This window comes from Lissotriton helveticus, chromosome 8 (genome assembly GCF_964261635.1).
Source record: "Lissotriton helveticus chromosome 8, aLisHel1.1, whole genome shotgun sequence".
NCBI classification, from domain to species: Eukaryota; Metazoa; Chordata; class Amphibia; order Caudata; family Salamandridae; genus Lissotriton; species Lissotriton helveticus.
The window spans coordinates 304,143,235-304,168,546 of record NC_136069.1 but is presented as its reverse complement, the minus strand read 5'-3'; the positions used below and the strand labels follow the sequence as shown (position 1 = coordinate 304,168,546).

At 46.3% G+C, this 25,312-nt stretch overlaps 1 long non-coding RNA gene across 4 annotated transcripts in view; it reads left to right on the top strand.

Moving 5' to 3' along the window:
* Window positions 1-25,312, top strand: part of LOC144772629 (uncharacterized) — a 143,844-nt gene that overhangs the window by 27,840 nt on the left and 90,692 nt on the right. For all 4 annotated transcript variants that reach the window (XR_013599814.1, XR_013599816.1, XR_013599815.1 and 1 more), the window contains one exon: window positions 8,376-8,606. This is a non-coding gene — a long non-coding RNA (uncharacterized LOC144772629). The remainder of the gene's footprint in view (window positions 1-8,375; window positions 8,607-25,312) is intronic.

Genomic DNA, 25,312 nt, shown 5'->3' with positions numbered 1-25,312 from the left:
ACGAGGATCCAGAGGACGCTTTCAACAGCAACGTTCCTCTTACCAATCAAATCGGTACCAACCTTACAACCAACAGGGATACCGCCAATACTCCTCCAACCAACAATACCGGTCCTCGAACTCTTCTTTCCAACAACAAGGAAGAAGAAAGTCCGCCGCCAGAGGGAAACAAGACTCTGGTCGCAGACAGTGATATTTATCAGGCGCCTCCAATTCCTCTTCAGATCGACCAGTTCCACTACCTCTCTCAGTTTCTTCCGCATTGGCAGTCCATAACATCGGACAGATGGGTATTAGACATCATTACACAGGGTCACACCCTGGAATTTTCGCAAAGGCCTCCAGATCGTCCTCCTCTCTGCAGAGTTCATCAACATACGGCAGCTCTCAAAGCAGAGATCTCATCACTCATTCTGAAAGGAGCGATAGAGGAAGTCCCATCAGACCAGCGAGGAACAGGGTTTTATTCACACTTCTTCCTTATAAGGAAAAAGCAATCATCAAAATGGAGGCAGGTACTGGATCTCAGAGATCTGAACACATACATAAAGAAAATTTCTTTCCGTATGCTGTCCTTGCAGGAAATTCTTCTACTGCTCCGCAAGGGAGACTACATGGTCTCTCTAGACCTGTTGGACGCATACTTCCACATTCCGATACACAAAAAACACAAGAAGTATCTGCGATTCATGGTGGCGGGGCGCCATTACCAGTTCAGAGTTTTGCCTTTCGGCCTGAAGTCTGCCCCCAGAATATTCACAAAATGCATGGCTCCAATAGCGGCGCATTTAAGGCAACAAAGTCTCCAGGTGTTTCCATATCTGGACGACTGGTTAATAAAAGGACCATCGTTTCAGGCAACACAGAGATCCCTTCGGATGTGCACAGATCTCTTCCACAAATTAGGCCTTCGGATAAACAAAGAAAAATCATGTTTTCTTCCGACTTGTACTCTGCAATTCCTAGGAGCAATCTTGAAAACTCAGGAAATGAAAGCTTACCCATCAGAAGAACGGGTAACAAAAATCTTGAATCTGACTGCATCTCTAGCAACAAAAAAGTTCACTTCCATCAGAATATTCAAGTCATTACTGGGAATGATGTCCTCTTGTATCCCATTGATTCCCAATTGCCGTTTACAGATGAGACCGTTGCAAGAAGCCCTGGACAAACAATGGGTCCAAGCCCTGGGTTCCTTCGAAGACAAGCTGGTCATAACCCATCAGATCAAATGTGCAATGTCATGGTGAGGTATCAGGAGCAATCTAACAAAGGGCCTGGTATTCGAAACTCAATCTCCAAGCTACGTCATGACATCAGATGCTTCATTACGAGGTTGGGGGGCACATCTACAAGACCTAGAGGTTCAAGGCCTTTGGTCTCCTCAGGAGACAACACTTCACATCAATCTCTTGGAATTGAAAGCTGTCTTCCTGGGCCTTCAGGCATTCCTTCCCAGGATCCAAGGTTCATCGGTCTTAGTGCGAACGGACAGCACAACAACAATGTTTTACCTGCGCAAGCAAGGTGGAACGAGATCAAAACCTCTGTCGATTCAGGCACAAAGAATCTGGAAATGGCTACTGTGTCAAAACATATCGCTGCAAGTGGAACATGTTCCAGGAGTAGACAACTCAAAAGCGGATCTGTTAAGCAGGTCATCCGACATTTGCCACGAATGGGAACTATGTCACATCCAGCTGAATCGGATTTTCAATGTGTGGGGCAAGCCAAGTCTGGACCTGTTTGCAACTCGAGACAACAAGAAGTGCAGACATTATGCCAGCAGGTTCCCCCAACAGGGTTCGAGAGGGAATGCTCTTCACCTCCGATGGACAGGGATGTTTGCTTATGCCTTCCCTCCCTTTCCCCTAATTCCCTTATTATTGAGGAAAATTAGATCAGAACCGTGCCAAATAATACTGATAGCCCCAGCCTGGCCGAGGCAGTTTTGGTATACAGAGCTTCTCCAGTTGTCGGTGGAGCCAAGAATTCAGCTACCACCAACCAGGGATTTGATTTCCATGAACAAAGGCCAAGTACTTCATCCGCAATTGACATCTCTAAAATTGTCAGCTTGGAACCTTTTGAGCACGAGTTCCAGTCATTAAATATCACCCCGGAATGTCGTGAAATCTTGCAAAGTTCCGCAGCGCTGTCTACCAACAAAACATATTCCGCTAAATGGAAGTGATTCTGTATTTGGGGCCTTGCTCATGCAGTACATCCTTTGACGTCTTCTCCAGAGCAAATTCTTCCTTATTTATTGCATTTAGCCAGATCAGGGCTTGCGCACTCGTCTATTAAAGTCCATTTGGCAGCAATATCTAGATACAGAAGATCTCCAGGATGTCCATCTTTGTGGTCTAACAGACTGATCAAGGAGTTTTTAAAAGGACTATTCAGAAGGTTCCCTCCAATTAAGCGTCCTCCACCCACATGGCAACTTAACACAGTCTTGTCACAACTTATGAAAGCTCAGTTCGAGCCTATTCACAAATCTGAACTGCAATTTCTGTCATGGAAAGTTGCATTACTGCTGGCGCTCACATCAGCCAGAAGGGTTAGCGAGATCCAAGCTTTTTCTATACAGGATCCCTTCATACAATTCAGGCCAGATAAGGTGATGCTAAGAACTAATCCGAAGTTTGTACCTAAAATACCTTCGTCTTTTCATCTAAACGAACCAGTGATCCTACCTACATATTTTAAAAATCCTTCTACAGTGGCTGAGAAAGCTCTCCATACTTTAGACATTGGCAGATGCCTAAAGTTCTACATTGAAAAGACTAAAAGCTTTCGCAAATCAAACCAACTGTTTGTCTCCTACTCGGGGCCCAGAAAAGGTCTGGCCCTGTCACGTTCCTCCATCTCCAGATGGATTGCATCCGCCATTGTTTTTTGTCAAGAGAAAGCAGGAAGGCCTCTCGACATGAAAGTCCGGGCCCATGATACAAGGAAGATGGCGACGTCTTCTGCATTGCTAGCAGGAGTATCACTTCCAGACATATGCAGAGCAGCGACTTGGTCGAATGTGCATACATTCACGAAACATTACTGTCTGGACACGGAATGGAAAACAGATGCGGCAGTGGGACAGGCAGTTCTACGACATCTTTTTAAATAAGGTACATGTTTATGAATGTTATTCAAATGTTTTTTCTATATAATGTGGTTTTTCCATATGTGCTAATATCTGAAATAGCAAAGTTTTATTGTTAGTATTTTTCTTTTTCTGAAAGGAATTTATGGCACGCAGCCCCGAGAAAAGAAAGGGGTCTAGCCTAGAAACGCTCTAACTACAAATACTGCTATCTACTCTGATACAAGCATGTGAATCTATGAAAGATTGAATACTGGAGAAAGAACTAGTTACTTACCTGTACACTATGGTTCTCCAGTATTATCTTTCATAGATTCACATGCGCCCTCCCGCCTCCCCGTTTCCTTTAGGCAGACCACCTTTTTTATCTCTGGTTTCCTGCATAGCTCACTCTTGGGCGGTAGGAAATCTGAGGTATGGTGGCTCTGCTGGGAATGGTGTAGGCTGGTGCTGGCTGCTGATTGGCTGTAGTTTGGGCCACATAATGAGGAGGAGAGGTTACCTAGTGGTTTCACTACTCTATGGCTTCCAGGCAGTTTTTTCTTCTACTGCTATGGTTATTATATACCGGGAGACTCCCACCATGACGACGGGGAAGATACAAGCATGTGAATCTATGAAAGATAATACTGGAGAACCATAGTGTACAGGTAAGTAACTAGTTCTTTAATGGTAGTCCATCCTGGTTAAGGATTACCATATGGACAAGGAATTCTAGTAACTGTCCACTATGGCAAATCTTTTCTGGACGTTTCAAACTTAAGCCCTTTGGTAAAGTTAGTATTGGTCATAAAATCACTTTGTGCAGCATTATGACAGTCTACAGAACAGCCTGACTGTTATTGCCGAAGTGGATTTGCGCTATAATTTGGAGTTTAATGTGAAGTATTTAGTGCATTATTAAATTTGTTTTAAAAATAATTATTTTGCGCTATTCGGTGCTACATTTTGTGAGTGCAATGCTGTGAGAATTAAGAGTTTGAAAGGAGACATTTTGAGGTTTTATCAAGAGGGTGTACAGGTGCCGCTCTTACAGATTTCGTTATCCTGCACAAGAGGGGTAAAATACTGCATTATTTTCGGTGTATTTATTGCGCACACCTCTCTCGTGTGTGTGTGTGTGTATATGTGTGTGTGTATATATATATATATATATATATATATATATATATATATATATATATATACATATACATATACACACACACACACACACACACATATATATATATATACTATGAACTGGCCGAGTGCTCTCTGACGCGATATGGTGCAGGTGTGCCCCACGGTACTTTAGAAGGAGGGGCAAAATAAATAGGAGGAAACTTTGAAATTTGTAACACCGTAGGCATCTGGAGAGGCTACCGCAGAAACACGTCATGCCAGAAAATTCAAATAAAATGGTTCCCTGAAGCCCTGGCATGTCCCCTTGTCTTTTTCGAAGGAGAAGGTTTTTTGTGTGTGTGTGTATATATATGTATATATGTATGTATGTATATATATATATATATATATATATATATATGTTTAAATAAAAAAAGTATCTAGAAATCCTAAGACGTGAAGCGAAGTTCATTTAATAGCAAGTTGACGCATTTCTGCATTTGCCTTCTTCAAAACTTGCTTCCAGACAAGGCAGTACCGAAACGGTTACTTTAAAGTGTAGATAGTGTATTCTCATTGGATGGTTAATCATTGCAAGAGACAGAGGACTGTGCGCGGCTATAGTCAAGGGTAGAATTGTGGAAGCATGCTTGTATGCTGGCTACTGCACCTCCGAATAGGATTGCGGAACCCCCGTCAACTTGGATCGACATTTATTCAAACTGTTGGTAGTACGGCCATTTGACCGACTCCTACGGAAGGGGCCTTATGATTCTTTAGCACGCCTGTGGCGAGGAGCACTTTTGACCATAACGCTATCTGGAAAGCAATGCGGCATGACAACGAAGAGGCAGTTGATTAAAGGAGCATAATGATAAGAGGTAGGGGACTGTTAAAAAGAACTAGAACAGTGGGAACCTAATTATAAACTCCCTATTGTTGTGCACCTGTGAACAGTTGAAGAATGTGTACAGTCTATCTCTTGCAATGATTAACCGTCGGGGAGAGGATTGGCCTAACAGCTAGAGCAGTCGACCTCAGAGCTGTGGATCCGGGTTTGAGCCTCTGCAGGGACGCTCAACATCCTGTGATTCTTGGCAAATCACTTAATCTTCCCGTTCCTAACAAAAAAATTAATGTGTCCGTCTGTAACACAACTGGTCCTCATGTAAAGCGCTCTGATACCTTCATGTCTAGTTTGTGCTATATAAAACTCCCACAAAAAAATATTCAATGAGAATACACTATCTACACTTTAAATCTAACCATTTTTGTGCTGCCTGGTCTGGAAGCAAGTTTTGAAGAAGGCAAGCGCCTAAACATGTCAACTTGCTATTAAATGAACTGAATTTTACCCCACAGGTGCTTTGCAGCTCTTTTTGGGATTTCTTGGTAATGCATAGCGTGGGTCCCCCTCCATGCCATGCAGCAATAGCCAAGGGTGGAATTCTTGAATTGTGGATATATAAAATATATATAATAATACATACACATGCCTCCATAGTGTATATGCAGGCACATATAATGTATAATGCAATGTATTACCATTGTGAATGTAGAAGGAGCAATCATTCATGAGGCAAGACCTCAGTTCGGTCATGATCTCCCTCCCCAACAATAACACATTGCACTCAGGAGATCTGCATGTTTGGTTTATACCCGCAGTTTTTTCATGTGCAGTAGTTACTCAGGATTAAAGAGGTTAACTCCCTCCAGTGAGATAGAATCACAAAATCTAGTCCTTGGGAGGCTGTCCCCTGGTTGTTTTGTTCAGAATGGAATCGGACATTAAGAATTGTTTTCTCAATTCTTTTTGTTTCCGGTCCATGGAAGAACTGACTTGGCAGTTCGGGTTGGACTGTTCCCATGAGGCACGGGGTCAAGTTTGATACGCATGTAGCTGGCTCTGAACTGGGGTGGCGAAGTGAGCTAAAGATCGACGATGGATTCAACCCAGATCTGTGACTGGGGGTGAGTGTCTGAAAAGTTTCAGCGCTCCGTCCATCATCTCCTTGTGTTTACTTTATTGCATTGGTCAGTTTTTTGTTTTTTTTAACATAGTCTGCCATATACCTTTTCAGTAGCCTCGGACCTCTCAATCTAGGCCAGAAAGATATTTCCTATGTAAAAATCGACATGATTGTTGTAAAATAACTGACTTAGTTTTTCTCTTCTTTTTTTTTTCTTTAAGTTTTCATAGTGTAAAAGTAGCTTTGGTCACATGATTACGGACTGGGTTTGCAAAAACGTTTTGTTTCTCCATTGCTGGCTGTCCGGTCTTGAAAATGAACCAGTGTGCTCTGAAACATTGTGTGACTTTCTGTATTGTATTAATTTTGTTGATCAGATGGAATGTGTCCGTACCCAATTAATATATTTATAATAAAGGCTATGGAGAACTAGGGTTTTTTAGAAGTTCAGGGAAATGCTGGGCGCACAGCACACGTTAGTGTAGGAAGTGGTTAGGTCTGGGTGCAAGTTGGTGAGGGGAAAAGATATATATTATTCTTGTACGGACATCGTGTTAAAATAAGTGGTAGTGGTGGCACATAAATATCAAACCTCCAGGTGTCTGTCTAACCTATGTTAAAAACATGAACTCTTGGAGATGTGGTTAATATTACACTGAAGCTACTCATCTAATGAAAATCCAGTATATCTAAATCAAAGTGGACTCCTTAGGTTTGGTGCTGTCTCTTGAGCCAAGCAACAATATAATCGAAAGTATAATTTCATGAATTAAATTCCCTAGGAGAGACTGCTATTTGCCTTCAAAAACAGAGGTTGTACAAAGCTGGAGTTGTGTGATTTGATCCTGCTGATTGATTTTACACCAGTTGAATAGTTGTGAATTTTTATTAAAGGTCCATGTATACACCATTTCAGTTGTCCAGCTGAGAAACACTAGCACCAAATTTTGTTAGAAAATTAGCAATGGTGTGACTTGTCTTGGTGTATGAAAATGGAGGTGTTACATCATTGAGCCGACGATTGGTTCCACATTTCTCACTTTAGCAGTTGATGTGTAAATGAAGCACAGTGGGAAGGTTGTAGGTTTGGGTTTGACCTGCGAGTGACTAGCACTTCTGTTTTAGATCCATTGAGGCAAGAGAAACCAATTACTTTTCTCATAGATACAGACATTTGAATGAACAAAGAAAACTGTGTTCTGCTTTCATTCTAACGAGAGGCTCACATTCTCTGCATAAATTCTGTCAATTCAAAGGTTTTGCAACAGAAAATAAATGAGAATTATAATCTATTTGTTCCAATTAATACGTTTCCATTATCCATAACCTAATGTGAAAACAACATATTTTGGAAATGTTCTGATAGAGAAATGGGCCCACATATCTAGAGGTAACCTAAAAGCATGCTGACACCTTGTTCCTGTAAGTGGAGGTTTGCTTGGGGCTTATTGAGCAGCCAGTGGGTGTCAGGGAGGATCTCGTTCAATGCTTCAGCTGTCGAGCATTGGGCCGTATGACCATATCCTGACCTCGCCATCAGAGGCAGCTCATTCTGGGTAAATAGCATCAGGGCACAGATTAGAGTACAGAGCTCACAGTGAGAGTGTATGTTTACGTCTGCTCAAAACATTTGTGTCCTCGGATCTTACCACAGTTCCCTGTCCTCTCGAGCAGGCATTTGTAATATAAGAGTATCCTCATCAGGAACAGTAGTGCATTGAGTTGTTTGTAATTTTTGGTGTTTGCATGAAGACCAGTATTACTCCCTTAAGTTTTTGTTTCTGAGTTTTAATCGACCCCCGACAATGAGTTCGCGTGCAACCCTAAGTGGATAGCTCTGACCCTGAGAACAGTCGGAGGTTCATTTTGGGGATATTGTTGCCAGGCTTTCTGTATATGTAACATTAATTTTTATATTATTCAAGGGTGTTGCCTAATGAACCTGGGAAAAGTAGTCTGGAAGACTTCTTTAAAGAGTTCTACCTTCCATATAAATTATGAAATAGTTTCTGCATAGTGGATTTGAAGTGCGCCCGCGCCGACCTGCTGAATGCTTTGAAACCATTGCAATGTGCCTTCGCTCTGGCAGGGGTGGCTAGCGATTCACTTTATTTAGTCATAAATTGGATATCTTGTGCCTGCATAGTATACTTCGAACATAAAACCTAAGCTGGAATGTTCTTCTTTCCTTTGTAAAGGAGATCGCTGCTGCACCCTTTTGAATAAAAACAGAAGCCCCGCAGAGCTGTTTGGAATCGCTTTCTGGCAAAGAGTCCTCGCCAAGCAAAGAACAACTGCTGTCGTTATTCTCTGGCTGAAATTCAACCATCAGGATCGGAATCAATGAACATTATTGAAGAATAAGCGTGACCCATGCGGCCATCATTCATCGCCTGCTTGACAGAGCCCTGTATCTATTTCACGTGGAGGTAAGAAAAAAAAGTTCTCATGCTTGAACGATGAGCATGAACTGTCTCCTTTCTTCCGCAGTCTGTTGTAGAATTCATGGTTACAATGGTACCCCCAAAGGCACAAAATGATTTCAAAGAAATAGTTGGTTTCGTGATAAAAGTTATCATTTGGCTGTTCATTTAACGTATAAATATGTCAGGATCTTAGTTTTTCCAGCCCCGTTGTAAAGTACTCCAGTGCGTTTTTCTTCAAAAATCACAATAACTGTTTGTTTCAGTGATGATTTAGCCAAAGCTGGCTTGCAGATCTCAAGATAATCACCTAAGAGACCCAATGAAAAAGGCGTCTCTTTTCCACTTATGAAAACAACGGATACATGTGCAGCATTCTGTGCTGTTTTGGTTAACTAAATTAAATTTAAAAGGGGTTCATAAGAATTCAAAATATGTAGACATCAAATTAAGTGCTAAACTAGAGTGCATTATACAACACAATTTTCTGCCTTTTGTTTAAAGATACAGCACATTGTCTGACTTGAAATAAACTACAGCTATTTCTATAGGAGAAATTCAAACGATAATGACTATTGACACATTTCTTTAAGCTAATGTTTGTTCATAGTGATGCCACTGAGGGTTTTGAGCCTGTGTCAAAACCAGATACTTGCACGGGGGTAGGGTAATGCCACTCGGCTCCTGCACTTTAGTGCAACAGCTGTTAACAGACTCGATACAGCCAACCACAGCGAGGTGTGGGGGCGAAGGCTAGGTAAGGGGACATCGGGGAGTAAATCCTGTGGAGATAGGCAGTACCGTTACTCTGGCTTTTTTTTTTTTACTGACTTCGAGTATACAAACTCAGATGTTTAAGGATCTTTCTCTCTACTTGAACGATGTGCTGCGATGACCTGTGGCTGAACAATTACCTCTTAGATAGATCCTGGCTCTTTTGGTATTGGGTGTGAGAAGTTGGCCTGATGTATGATGTTCACTATTCTAGTGAGCACCTTGTATCAGTCCAAACAACCCTTGGTGGTTGTAAGGCAACCTTATAGACAAGCTATCCTAGGGGTAGCATGGACCTAAGCAGACTTGGGCTTAACTCAAGAGGGCATGTGAAGCCAGCTGTTTTACCATATGCAATCCTTTTAATACCAAATGAAAGGACACCACACAAGTTATATATTATAAAAATATATGTATTTATTACTAGAATAATCCTCTGTACTCTTTATGAGGATAGGGGCACAAGCGTTTAAACAAAAGCACAGTTAAACATACAAAAGTTGCACAATTATGGATAGGCCCGGTGGCCACTTAAACCATATACATAGTGGTATAAGAACCACGTCACGAACAATGGTAAGGCCTAGGGCCTTGAGGATCGCTGGGACTACACTGGACTAACAGAAGTTAGGACTGGGGCGGCCCACAGGATACGGGTGCAGTGTCTAAAGTGCACGCGTGCACCAATGCAAAGTCAATGGCGCGTAAAAGTTACAAAGTTGCAGATTTAGGAGTCTTCCGACTGGACTAGAACTTAGCCACTTAAACTAGGACACTAGAGGTGTAAATCACTACAGGAGCACCGGAGTACTCTCGTTACCTCACCCACAGGAAGCAGGTGCATAGGTGTCAAAGTGCGTTGGGTTTTGTCGTGGAGTTCTATGGAGCCTGGAGGTGAAGATGCTGCAGGCGGACAGGAGAGACGAGTCCGGTTGGATCCAAGGGTGGATCGAAGATGTAGAGTACCTGAAAGCAGAGGGGACAGAGTCTGGGTCACTAGCCAGTGACCAGGATGGAACCAGGAAGGAACCAGGCGATGTCGGGCGCAATCAGGTGGTTGTCGAGAAGCTTGTCTCTGCTGCCACGTGGACCCGGGGGCATCGACGATGACCAGGAGTTGAACACGAGCTGCCCCACGAAGGCTCTCTGTCGGTGGTGTCGGCTTCCGGATTGGAGTCAACAGGCCTTGGCAAATGCAACCCATACAGGAATCGAAGATGGCTTCTGGTTCAAATCAGCAAGATCTTATGGGCTGCTCCTTTTCAGGGGAGCAAGGGCCAGTCTGGAGCAACCAGACCAGCGGTGTAAATTCGAAGGTTCGTAGTCACAAAGGCCACTAGCCAACGGGCAAGTGACCGGACAGACGCGTCGAGCAGTAAAATGCAAAAGGGCCCCACGCAGCACTCGGTGAGTGTGGAGAGGTGATCTTCAGTGCAAAAGCTGCTCGGGGCTGGGGCTTCTCAGTCCCCAATGCACAGCTTCGAGGGTGCCTCTGGAGCTGCAAGGGAAGCACTTTGCAGATGGCCGGTCCCACGTCTCACGTCGCCTCCACGGGTCTCAGCTTTGCTGTGGCTGTGGATCGGGCTGTTGGATGTCTGGGAATCCGGTTCTTGACGATCTCTGTCGCTCGAGCTCCGGCGGGAGCTGCAACAAAGCAAACCGTTGAGCGCTTGATGGTGCCTGCTTGCACAGGGTGGTCACTCCTTGACCACAAGGGAGATTCTTCAGTCTTCTACGTCGAGTAAGATGTCGAAGGGTCCAGAGTTAGGTATCAAAGTTTCAGTCCGGATTATCTAAAGTCCATGGACACAGCTCCTATCTTTATTCCAAATCAAGGGGCTGGATTACCTGCTAGGTCCCTCCTATGGGTGGGACCCAGGAAGGGGGTGGTTACACCCCTTTCCCTTTGTCCAGTTGTGCGCCAGAGCTGGGGCTGGAGTGCCCCAGGACCGGTTTGAACTGGGCTATGCATGGGACACCTTGTGTGCCCCAGGCAGTGTCTAGTTTCACTCGCCCTCCCTGCCTCAATCCACTATCTCCTGTCTGGGGTGGTGTAACACCTCCCTGTGACAGGAAACCTTTTGTCCAGGCCACCCCTGCCGGAGTTTCGGTCAGCAGCAGGAGGCCAGACTCGTGTCTGTGGCAGCAGCATCCATTTTGTGATGCTGAGGCTCTGGTTAGTTTTAACCGCGTTTACTGTTACCCACATGTCTTATCCCTCTAGAAGGGTGGAATGCTACCCCCGTTGCCAGAACTGGCGAGGGGGTAGTTTTCCAAAGTGTAGGACACCTTACACGACATGTTTTGATAAAGCCAAACCAAAGTTAGCAATAACCGCGAGGATTATAATGCACTTAAGAGTATATGGTATGGCAATATCCCAGAACAGCTATAAGGACATGGTTCCGAAAGCTGCAGACAGGCTCAGCTCATGCTAGAGCACCATCTCACATTAAACCAAGCACTCTGCCTCCAGGATTGTTAAGGCCTGCCATAGGAGTGACTTATAGGTGTATATGTGTCCAGATATAGGTTTAGACATAGGTATACTATATCTAAGCAAGGCCCCAGCTGAGTGATCAGCCAGTTGTCCGTTTGGATGGCCAGCCAGGGGTGGCAAAAGATATGCTGCAGCCCCTGGTAGGCCTTGGATGCACCTATGCCCTGGGTACCTATAGTACGCTGTACAGGGGCTCATAAGGTGACCCAATCCTAATTGGTGATGTACTTAAAGTATATGGATGTGAATTTAGAGAGAGAACAGCAGGCTGTGGGTCTGATTAGCAGGCCCACAGCCACATTAAGTCAAAAACCAGTGAAGCAAAAAGCAAAAATTGGGGTGACCATAGGAAAGCAGACCCTACTCTCCTACATTGGGGTCAACAATGAGGGCTGTCACCCAAGATAAAAGGCAGATATTAGCAACACGCTCAATTCACAATATACAAGAAACGTTAACTTCCATATTTGACTGAAGCTTAATTGCACAGCTCTGAACTTCTGTAAGGAAACTGTTAACATCACATTTCTCTTCTTGTCCGGCAATATTTCGTCTCAGTATCCCATCTCTTTCACTAGTTGGAGGTAAAGTCTCGCTTAGTTTCCATAACCAAAGGTCTCACTTTGAAGGAACAGTCAATACTGGATAATGCTCGGTAGAGTGCAGAAATAGTCTGTTACCCTTTGTTCCTTTGTGCTAAGACTTGAGACACAAATGAAAGGCACATCTGTTATTCCGCACAGATATTTGATTGTGCACAGGAGGAAGGACATAGCTCTCAACCAAAATGGCACGCTAGGTTAACACTCGTTCCAGAACTGTGTGCCGATTAATTAATTCATCAACTCTCTTCTCATCTCTCTAGATTTATTATATGTCACTTGACAAAAAAACTCTTTTGGGTCCGTGCACTAACCGCTTGTGTACCAAAACACATTCCCCAAGCTTTTCCCACAAATGAAAGGTTTCCCCCAGAATATCGTCGAACACTTACTTTAACTCAAACGCCGTGTCTGCTTCTCCGCAAACTGCTGACTTGGAGCACAAAAAAGATGGTGTTGCTACTTCTCAGCTAATATCGTTGGGAAGCAGTCATTTCCTGGGCAGTAACATGTTCCTTATTTATAGAGAGACCATTCCCTGGCTGCTGAAGCGGGATCTCACCAGAGGCGCTGGAACACCTTTTGTAAGAAAGTGAGTTTCTGTTGCATTACCCCCTCTCCCCCCCCCCCTTTTTGCCTGGTACCTGATTCACTTTGTCCTTGGTGTGCCCTGGGCCCCTACCAATCAGGTACCCAGGACCTGTGTTCCTTCCTCAAAAACTGTACTAAACCCAATTGGCATCTCTGGCCACATGTCAGCACCTAGTAAATGGTACTCTAGGTACCCAGGGCATTGTGACCAGAGAAGACCCCTAAGGGCTGCAGCATTTATTTTGCCACCCTTAGGGGCCCTGTACCCTGACACATTCACACTGCCTTTGCAGGCTGAGTGTCCTGGTGCAGAACTAAACAAAGAGTCGACATGGCACACATCCCTGTGTGCCATGCCCACAAACACACTGCCCTGGCCTACATCAGCCACCGCACTAGCTGAGTGCCCTATGCCAGTGGTGAGGGCACATGTGCATGAGCCCTGTGCCCCTACAGTACCCAGGTTCATTCCTGGGCACTGTAAGTGCACTGATGCCATTAAGAGTATATGATGCTGGGAGGTTGTCATTATTAACTCCACAGCACCATAATGGCTACACTGAAGGCTGACAAGTTTGATATCAAACTTCTCAGCACATTAAACCCACACTGATGCCAGTGTGGGATTTAATGTAAAAAGCACTACAGAGGGCATCTTAGAGATGCCCCCTTAAACCTAACCTACAATCCACGTCTTGTCTGAGGGGGGCTGCCTAGGCTGCCACACAGCAGACCTGTTGCTGGACCCCTGTGTGGAGAGCTCCCGCTCTCCTGGGCCTGCAACAATGCACATCCTGGGACGAGGTGCCAAGCCTCCTCCCCCAGGATGGGCAGGGGAAGCTTCAAAGACATTCTGCCTTTGTGAGCTTCTCCAGACCACTTGCTGTACTCAGCAACTGGCCCCCACCAGTTCTGACCCCCACTCTGGCAGGACGACTGGCGAGAAACCCTACGTCAGACAGGGGGGGGGTGTCAGCCTGTGCTAAATCCACCCCTCAGGTGGAAGAGGCGGGGTGATGCACAACCCCGGGATCCGGCCATCTTGAAGATGAGGAGCCCTGCTCCTGCCCCCCTCCCACAGGAGAGGAGCAGGCTAGGGGGTGTACCCACCCAGGACAGGGACCCATTGGTCCCTGCCCTTGCCCTACCTGTAACGCCCCTAAATTTAGTATTTAGGGGCACCCTGAACCTATTTACACAGATCCAGATTCCGAAACAAGAAAGAAGAACAAGGAACAAGAAGACCTGCCGTGCAGCTGCTAAAAAGAGGAAGACACCAACTGATTTGGCCCCAGCCCTACAGGCCTGTCGACCCTCGAACCTGCACAAATATGGCACAAATATGGTGACAATCACATAGAGATGCTGCAACATGCACCTCCAGACAACAAATGGCATCAGATTTCACGCGAAACATACAGACCAGGTCAGCCTTGGAGTGGAACAGCCACAACCATCACACGCCTTTTGGCTTCTGCGAAACCCCGGCGTCTCCAGTGGTCAGCAACCTCAAAAACCCCAGAGGACCAGACTGCCTTGTGACTCTTACTACCTGGGTCTCCCACGAGCAGTGGTGCTGCTCAAATCCAGTAACAAGCCCTGGCATCAGCCCGGAACCGCGAACCCTGCACACTCTGCACCTGCCAAGCCTGACCTGTGCTGGAGTGAATCAATACCCGGTGGACGTCCCCCCGGTGATTCTGACCTGGAATCCAGTGCCCAAGGACTCTCCTCGCTGACGCCTGCAGCCTCAAGACAAAGAACCCCTCCGTCCACGTCCAGCAGGGGGGTAAGATTTCCTGACCTCAAAAGACACCCCTGCACCCGGCGCCCCATGGCCCCTGTGCCCAACTCCTGGGTGCCTACCTATCCTTCAAGATCCCAACTTACCCCTCGAAGTGTTGGTCGCTCCAGAAGATCCTCCGTCCCGAGCCTGCAGCCTTTGTTCCCTTTTCAAGATCTCCATTGAATAACATTGAGCGCCCGACGGCTCAAAAACACCCTGCACCCAGCCGCCCGAGTGCCCCTGGCAGTGCAACCTGTATCCTATTCTACTTCCCCATTTGCCCTGAGCAAGTGTCCAGGAGCCCAGCTTCCACAGCCGCATGGCCTGGTAGCCAGCAGCCACCAACCGAAGGCCCCCTGCCTCTCATTGGGTAACATTGGGCCTAACTACCTCTGCACCCGGCTGTCCCTGTGCCGCTGAGGGTGTACCAACTGTACCTACCTGACCCTGGGGGACCCCTGAGTCTATGCCCAGAACCTTAACTTCACCAGTCGAGTACTCACCTGAAAACCGATGACTCACTTTCCTGCCATAGGATAACATTGACTGGTTTGACTCGAAAAATCTTTTAAGTGTGAAGTTTTGGAACTTTAAAATATTCATCTAAAATCAGCCGAATAACGAATTTCGAATTACTCACCTGTGATCAGGAGAGAAGCCAGTACTGTACCTTGTAGCCCAGTACTGAACCGCAAAAGTAATCACAACCGCGTTTGCTAGTAATCTAAATTTCTTCCATGGGAAACCATTGACTGTTTTTCTGTGAACTTTCTTCTAAGTGTCTACTTTTGAAAATTACAAATATTCCTTAAAAGTCGTACCAAGTACTAAAACTTAATTACTTACCTGTCTTGGGTAGAGACCCCAGTGCTGAACCTAGAAGTCCAGTATTGGATTACAAAAGTAACGAGTACCTACTTTACCGGTGCTTTGAATTTCCTTCCATTGGATAGCATTGCTAGTTTTTCACTGGAAAGTTTGTGTCAACTTTTAAAATACCTTTATATTCTTTAAAAATCATTGCAATGACTAAAACGTTTTTACTAAACTGTTTTCAGCTTAGACCCCAGGACTGAATCTAGGATCCAGTCCTGAAGTTACAAAAGTAATCTTAAAAGTAATCAGCTGCATTTATGTAGAAAAAAAAACCATTGAGCTCAATGTTAAATTGTGTCTGGAATTGTGTTGCCTACTGCAACCATTGTACCTCTTGTATTTACAAAGTTTATTGCCTCTTTGCAAAGTAATGACCTGATACATGTTGGCTCTAAAAATAAAACAACTATATCTTTTGATAGAAAAACAATTGGCCTGGTGTTCAGTCCTTGAGTGTGTGAAACCTTTTGCTGACTGAGTGTGTACAACAAATGCTTTACACTGTCCTCTGGTACTGCTTTACTGCTCGACCAAGCTACCACTTTTGAGAGTAGGGTCAGCCCTGACTTTAACCTCTGTTATACCCCTGGGGATTGTGGACTCTATACACACTGTACCTTACCTTGGTCCAGTATATAAATAGAGCCACTTTCTCACACCTTTGACTTACAGGACAGACATTGACCACATTTCCCATGTGTGGCCCATAATGGTGAAGGCCGCACTTTGTGCCCTGCAGGCATTTCCCAAGGCCCTTCTTAAGCCTCAATCACTGCTTCTCAACACCAACCCCCTGCAATACTAAATCGGAGCAAACTGGGCAGAGCCTAACAATAGGTCTATAATACACAAATGTGAGACTTTATGCGTCCGCATTAAGAAGAAGGGCTACAGGTACCAAATGGACCCTGTTTTGGTTTGTTTGCAGAAGAGCAGACCTCATTAAAACCAAAGGATGCTGTAGGATGCTGTAGGAAGTAAGGGAAAGCAGTCAATAAGGGTGAAAGGTGTACAATTGGCTTGTGAACACTTGGTAGGTTTTCATTATAATGTTCAGTGCCAGATGCCGTTAACCTGTATACTCAGTTCCCTCATAATCTTTGCCTAAGATGCAAAAGATTTGTAGAGTTGTCCACTTCTATTTAAAAGGAAATGGCAATTTTTTGTAAGGCCATATTTCATAGCCGCAGAAATCTAAAGGCAAGTGGGATCATTGCACCAAGGAAGCAAAGATGTTATAAGGCATAGGCAAAGTGGGACGTTGCCCAGAGCCCCACCATCAAAGGGCCCCCTGGGAAAGTGAATTAACTTTCTACCTCCAATTTGTCTATTTCTCCATTCCAACCTTTAACATATTATTCAGTAATTCATTATTTTTTTGACATCTTGGGATTTGAATTAGCAGAAATGGATAATAAAATGGAAAGTTATTGCGATCAGAGGTGCCCTTTAAAGTATGGCTTGGCAGGGGCCCCAAAATCCCTAAAAGAACACTGTTAGGCAGAATAAAAGACTAGATAAGGAGAATGCTCCCCCTTGACTGAGCACAAACCTGTAAATATTCATAACTGTCATTGCATAAAAAGTAACTGTGAAATTAGTTCGCATGAATATGTTGATGCTAGTAGTGATCACGCACTTTCATAGTCAGGTTTGACGAGTGGTTTCAATTATATATGGAGAGTCTTTGGCTGATCAAGGAGGCAGGGGGAAGACTACACGCTCCAAACAGCATTGCGGCAGCAGCCGCAATCCAACGCCACACCGTCGCGATTGCGCCTGGAGGCGCTGTTGAAATAGGATTGCTGGCACCCATAGTGCGGGCGTACCCATGCACGTGCCCGTGCCGGCAGAGGCTGGCTGGGCCACCTGTCTTACATCTAGATGAGCACCAATAGCGCAAGGTGAGAGCGCCTTCTAACAACTTATTGATCAGGGGGAAAAGAACAGACCCGCCACCCATGCTTCCCACCATCACTATTGATAGTATGTTGGAGCGGGTGGTTCGTATTGTAACCAATTAAATTGAATTAACTGAACGCAGATTATCAGTGGGCAACGTGGCACTACAACCAGAGCCTGGTTTCGCCGGTGACTACGATCCTATTGGTCGCGACCCTATAGATATTGTGGCCAACGTCAACTCTGCGCTTCCTACTGCTAGTACCTCCAACCCTGGACGCGATTACCCTACAACTCGACCAACTGTGTCTGCCATTCCTTCCCCCAAGACCCCCCCACACCCCCCTTGTAGTTAAGGCAGCTGCGTTCGCCACCGCCTGCCACTGGCTGCCTGCATTCCCCGCCTGCAGTTGGGCTGCTCCCTGCCACCGGAGCTGCCCGACCAGCCTGGGGTCTCCGCCACACGCGCCGACTGGAGGGGTCCTGCACCTAGACTCGGATCAGTGCTGTGGACGCTTGAGACGCCCGGGAGGCTCCTGCCTGACGGACTGCGAAGCCCTTTGCAGGCGCGGGTGGGGAGCTGGCCAGCCCTCGTCGCTGCACGCTGCTGTCCCCTGCCCTACCCGGGGACCCGCGCTGTTTCGTGGCAGAGAGGTCTGTCTACCGGGGGCCGGGGTGGCGGGGCTGGTCGGTCGGTGTGCCTGTCTTGGCATGCCTGGATTGGTGGGTCCCGGCTATCTGGGCTGTTTGTAGCCTCGGCCCGGGGGCTGGATCCTTCGCACACAGGGGGGCTCACGGAGAGGGGACACCACTGCTGCAACGGTGAGTTTATGCCCCCTTCACCCCACCACAATATACACCACTGAAACGGGCGGAGAGGGGGGCAAGCGGAAGGGATTTGAAGCGGCCCGACCCAGCACGATGATAGCTGGATGCCGCCCTTCCCCCACTCCCGGTTGATCATCATTAAAACGGCGCAATCGACTTCTAGAGCGTCTCTGGTGTGCCCTGCTTACGTGTTTGGGTGCCCACCGCGCAGCTCTACGCTGGAGGTGCCTGACTTGTAAAGGACTTCTTACAGCCTTGGGCAGCTTGACGACCAGAAGGTAATTAAGCTAAGCTATTTCACAGTTTTTCTCACTTTCTGCCCGGAACTTTACAAGCAAAGCTGTTAATTCAAACTTTCAGGCTGATCTTTCATTTTATGCCCGGAATGCACTGTAAGCTTTACATTTTCGCGGGCTTTGCAGTCTCCTCACTCACCATTGGTCAATATGACTGGGGGCCATAAACTGGAGCCATAAATCGCCCTCCAGCCTCCAGCCTAACAACTGACCATGAGGCCTATTACCTAAGCGGTCAGGAATCTGCAAAAGAGAGATAAGACTCCCTCCCAGTAAGCTAGGAATTGGGCTGGCTCATACAGGAAATGAAACCACCCTCCCCTGCTCTAAAAGGAACAACAACAAAAGAGGACTACCATCTCGATCTCCCCTATTTGGTGGCCATCTTGGTCCAGTCTCTCCCTCGCTCTGGCGGCCATCATGGACTAGTCTTTCCCACCAGTTGTACATAACCTAAGAACAGGCCATTCATACCCATCACAGACTGTACAGAGCGCCGCGTCTAATTATCTTGTGACTTAGTGTCTACCTTTTATTGCAGTATCATATATTTAATGGTATTTTATACAACCGATTACTACCTCATATATGTGTGATGTGTGATTAAGTATCTGCCTCTTATTGCAATACTGTACTCCTACCTGTACTTTGTAGAATTTTTGTACCCTGTACCCATGTCACTTTATCTTCCGACCATTACCTCATACATGTGTGATTAAGTATCTGCCTCTTATCGCAGTATTATACTCCTACCTGTACTTTGTAGAATTTTTGTACCCTGCACCTATGTCACTTTCTCCTCACAGGTATTGCACCGATCGCTACCTCATATTTCTTTTGGATGCTCACTAGTGTCATCTATGACTCAAGCAGCCTCTGTCTGCACCCATACTCTGTTAGTATTATACTAGTATTTGTATTTGTAGTGTATATGTATCTTCGTGCGATTAAGTGACTGCTCTATATTGCAGTTTTATACCTCTACTAGTACTCTATACACTCTGAGTAAACTGCACCCATTTCACTTTTCCCTCACCGGTTCGGCACCAAACGCTACCTCATGCTGCACCTGCACCTATCTCACCTTTATCCCTATCATTCACTATTCGCTACCTCATTTATTTGGTTCTTACACTTACACTCCTAGCTTTATTTTGAACATTTGTAATGCACTGAATGTGAATACTTATTATTTTTTTTTATTTTTTCTGCATTTGACTGCTGTTTGTAATTGTTTTTTGTTACTGGCACATGTACCTCACATATTTTTGACTACACACTACTGTCACTTTCGATTCAGGTATTTTACTGCCTGCATAGGTATTCTATTTTATTCCAGTATATTATTTATATTATAGGCTATCACTAGTGACACTCACTAGTGTCTTCCTTGGCCCTGTAACTAGCGGCTGACAGTTTGTACTATCGGCCTATTTCCTACCCCTAACACCACAGCCTCTATAAAATGGAGCTCAACGGCAAGAACACTTTTAGAATTAACTACCCCTCCACTCCTCTCTCCAAAAATGCCACTAAACGTTTTAAACACAACTTCTTGAGGTCACACCCAGAAACACCCTTTGCTGACACTTACTTCTCACTGGGCAATGGAGCCCTGAATACTGATATCATCTTCCACACCTCACGCAGAGCCCAATGGAGGAAAACTTTCCTATCCCTACTCACAGTCTCCACCACCAGGAAAACAACTCATGGCCTAAGTCTCACCATCACACCTTCCCACCTCTTCCCTGGCAGGTCTACCATTACCATCTACAATAACGGGATTGTCCTAATCCAATCCACGGACAAGAACCTGGAATTACTAGACAACCTGTTCCCCAAGTTCAAAGAGCACCTCTCCAAGCTGCGGACCCCCACTCAGAACTCCGCGGGCACTATCACCCCTGACGTCGCAGCCACCACCTACTACACTTCTACCCCTAGCACCCCAGTAAATGGCCCACCTGTTGTTAACGCCCCCCACTCCCCAAGAACAGTCACAAATAACTCCACCGCACATACTAGCAGCCCCTCTACCCTTCTTATCCCCACCCATATCCCCTCCATCCCTCCCCCCCCGGACAGAACATCCCCCACCCACAACACACCATCATCTGAACAAGCCACCGCCCAAAGTTTATCCACCCCCCCCTCCCATCCCCCCCACGACAGACACCTCTCCCTCCCCATCTCCCTTCCCACTCCCACCCACGAGTCTCTCACACCTGACATAACAACTCCCGCCCACAACACGCCTACATCTGCACACACCATCACTCGGAGTTTATCCACCCATCCCCCCATCCCCCCCACGGCAGACACCTCTCCCTTCCCTGCTCCCTCCCCACTCCCATTCACAACTCTATCTCCCTCCCAACAAAAGATACAGAACATACCTCCTCCCTTACCCTAGCATCCCCCTCTCTCCCACCTCCTATTCTCAGCCCTCACTACCCTCCTGTCTCCCCCACTGTCCTCAGCCTTCACTCACTATTCTACTCACCGGCACCGTCTCCCACTGAAGTCACTACCTATGCTTCCCACCCACCGCCTGTCTCACCTACATCACCCACACCCCTCGCCCACAAACACGTCCACTCCTTGAATACCATCCCACTCATTAGCTCAGCGGAACCCCTCAACAACACTAGTATACCCCCCCCCCGATACCCTGCCTGCTCACCAGCTCACTACTCAACCACTCACCCAATGACCCTCCTGACCTGACTTTATCCACCCTCCAACAAGTCAAAGAGGAAATCTTACAAATCAAAAAAGACATCCACGCAATCAAAGACCTTCTCTCCTCACAGCCCAGTCTACCTCCCACCATCCCACTACCCTACAAACGACGCACACTCCCTGCATACCCTCGCCCCCGACGACACCAGCAATGGCCTACTATCCCTCGCCCCCGACGACACCAGCAATGGCCTACTATCCCCGTGCGCAATAATTCCCACCGCCCCCGTCGTGTTCTCAACTCCTTGTCGGACCGCGACCTATGCTCTCTCCTACGCTCTTATGGCCCAGGTCCGGTAAAAGACTTTTCCAACTCACACATCCCCATACCCACAATTCTTACAAACCCTCTAAGGCCCCCAACACTCAACAACAGAGGCTCCGTCCCTAACAACCTCAGAAAAGTTCCCCTCACACTAGAAAGCTCGACCACCCTTCTCTCTCCCAAACTCAAATGCATCCTACTAAACTGCAGATCGGCCCAGAGACATTCCTCCGACATCGCGGATCTCGTCTCAGATAGGGATCTGGACCTAGCCATTCTAACGGAAACGTGGCTCACTGAAGCCTCTACCCCGATTATGGACATACTAGTCCCCCCCCAATTATCACATCATCAGGCTGGACAGGTCTCCTGGCAAGACGGGCGGGGGAATTGCATGCATTTTTAGGAGCAACCTCTCCGTTACTCAAGTCACCTCCCCCTCCCTTTCCTCCTGTGAACTCCTCTGCCTCGACATCACCAGTGAGGGCAAACAAGTCTGTGCTTTACATCTCATCTATCACCCGCCTGGTGACAATCTCATATTCACTCAACAATTCATGGACCTGATCACTTCCAATGCCGGTCGGCAGACCACTCAAGTCTACCTGGGTGACTTCAATCTCCATTGGAACGATCAGAAAGACACCGTGGTGAATAGTCTCAAAACTTTCCTCAATGCGCTTGACCTCACCCAATTATGTGATAAACCAACACACGACAAAGGCGCGATACTCGATCTCATCATTGCCAAAGAGAACGCTATTCAACTGGAGGCGATTCTACCCTGCGATTGGTCAGATCACCACATTATCACCTTCTTTATCAACGAAAAAGTTAAACCTAACCCTACTCAACCAATCAAAACCAAAGCATGGAAAAGGGATTTGAAGAATCTCAACCCCTCTACCCTACCTCCCCACATCGGCAACCTCCTCCTTCCCCCTTCAGGGGCCTCAGATGTTCAATCACTGACTGACCACTACCTTGACTCTATGAATACAATAGTCAATGAAGTCGCCCCTCTGCAACTGAAGAGAGTCTCCACCAAAATCTCTAACCCCTGGTACGATGAGAGACTCAATGATGAAAGGCGTAATATGCGAATGGCAGAGCGCACCTGGAGATCGGACCCTTCAGCGCTGCATCTCAAAAAGCTTAAGAACAAAAGAAATGCCTACTTTAGGAAAATAAAGCGCACAAAGTCGGACTTCTTCAGCCGCCAGTTGGACCAAGCGAAGAACAGGCCAAGAAAGCTGTTCGAGCTAATCAAGACCCAAACAAAGGCACAACCCACACAATCAAACAGCACAACAAACGACACCCCACACTGTGAAGCCTTCTCTGCTTTCTTTAAACTAAAGACTGACAACATAAGAAATGACCTCATCATAGATGTAAGCCGATACCCCAACCACACCAGAATGGCAGACACTCAACCTAAAAACAAGGCATCCTGGCAGTACTTCGATACCTATTCAGAAGAAGCAATATACAAACTGCTCTGCACCTTGAAGCCCTCTAATCACCTCACAGACCCTCTACCTGCTAATGCTGTAAAAGACTTTATCCCCTTGCTCCTCCCTCTCTGGACCAAGATCATCAACAGCTCTCTGCAACAAGGCCACATTCCAGACTCCCTTAAGGTGGGGCAAGTCACGCCCATACTCAAGAAACCTACAGCTGATCCATCTGACCTAAACAACTATCGGCCCATCACCAATATCCCCACCCTGGCCAAACTGCTGGAGAAATGTGTCCAACTCCAACTAACAAAACACATTGATCAATTTGACCTCCTCAACCCTCATCAATCAGGCTTCAGAGCGAAACATAGCACGGAAACAGCTATGACACACATAATTGATGACGCCCTCCAAATTCTGGATCGCAATGAGTCCTGCCTCCTCATCCTTCTTGACCTCTCGTCAGCATTTGACACGGTCAAACATGAGAACTTGCTGGAGCTGCTAAGCACTAGAATGGGGCTATCGGGAACTGTTCTCAAGTGGTTTTCGTCTTTTCTTCACAATCGGTCTCAGAGGTTCAAGATCGACAATGTGCTATCTACACCTGTGCCTGCAGATCTAGGTGTCCCACAAGGATCCACCCTCTCCCCTACACTGTTCAACCTCGTTATGGAACCGCTCGCCACCCTGCTTCAAGCATCCAATGTTCAATTCCATATGTACGCCGATGACACACAACTCTATCTAAAGTTACAATCCCCGGAAGATATCAAACATCTGAATTCCACGCTTATTAACACCCAATCTTGGCTGGCCGATAATCACCTCAAACTAAATGCTCTGAAAACTGAGTTCCTACTCATCACACCCCCGGCGAAAATCTCCACCACCCAAACCTGGCTCAACAACCTAACAGCACTCAATGTCCAACCTACCATCGTGGACTCGGCGAAATCCCTAGGCATCACACTCGACGCCAAGCTCAACATGCAGCAACACGTCAGCAAAGCCACAAAAGCAGCTAATTTTCAAATTAACACGCTGAGGAAAATTAAACCCTTCCTCCTGGCCAAAGACTTCCAAACTGCTGTACAAGCTTTAGTCATCCCTCGAATAGACTACGGAATTGCGGCCCTCAGCGGTCTCCCACTAGCCACAACAGCACCCTTAAGAGCCTCCCTGAACGCTGCCGCGAGACTCATTACTGGCTCTAGAAAGCACTCGCACATATCCCCAGACTTAAAGACTCTAAAATGGCTGCCTTTTGAGGCCAGAATACATCTAAAAATTGCAGTTATGACACACGCGGCCGTGCACCACAAGGCACCCAACTACCTCGCTCAAAAGCTGTCTATATCAGGAGGTTCGAGATCCAATAGGAGTACAAAAAATCTACTCCTGAAACCTCGTAGATTCCGGAAAGTGAAAACCTACAAGCGCTCCTTCTCAGGAATGGCACCCAGGATCTGGAATGCGCTCCCTCCTGAAATCAGGCTGATCTCCTCCACTGCACTCTTCAAGAAAGAGGTGAAAACCATCCTTCTGGCCAAGATCTCCTGATCGTTATAGATGTTGGTTCAGAGACTCTGCATTGCTTGTATCACTGCTCAATATCCCCTGGCACTATACTCTACTTGTTGGGGGCACCACCACCACTACGCTACTCTCTTACTACCGACCAAGATGTGATACACGTTGGTTTACTGATCCACCTGCACACCTCTGTAATGGGATCAATGACCTGTGCTGTCCTATATTACTTCCTTACCTGATTGTATATGGATTGGTTTTATGTATGTTTTTATTAACCATGTTATTACCATGTTATTGACTATTATACTGTTCCCATTATCTCTGTTGACTCCTACTGCCCCTACCCTGTCTTTGTGAAGCGCTCTGATATCTGTAAGGATCCTGTTCGCGCTATATAAAACTTTGAATAAATAAAATAAATAAATAAAACGCAAAAGAGCATTTGGGAAGCCTATCTGCTCTAAAAGAAAGCAGCCCCAAGTACCAGTTTACAAAGTCACCTAACTTCGTGGATATAATCTTCAACCAGTCCCCAGTTATCCATGCCT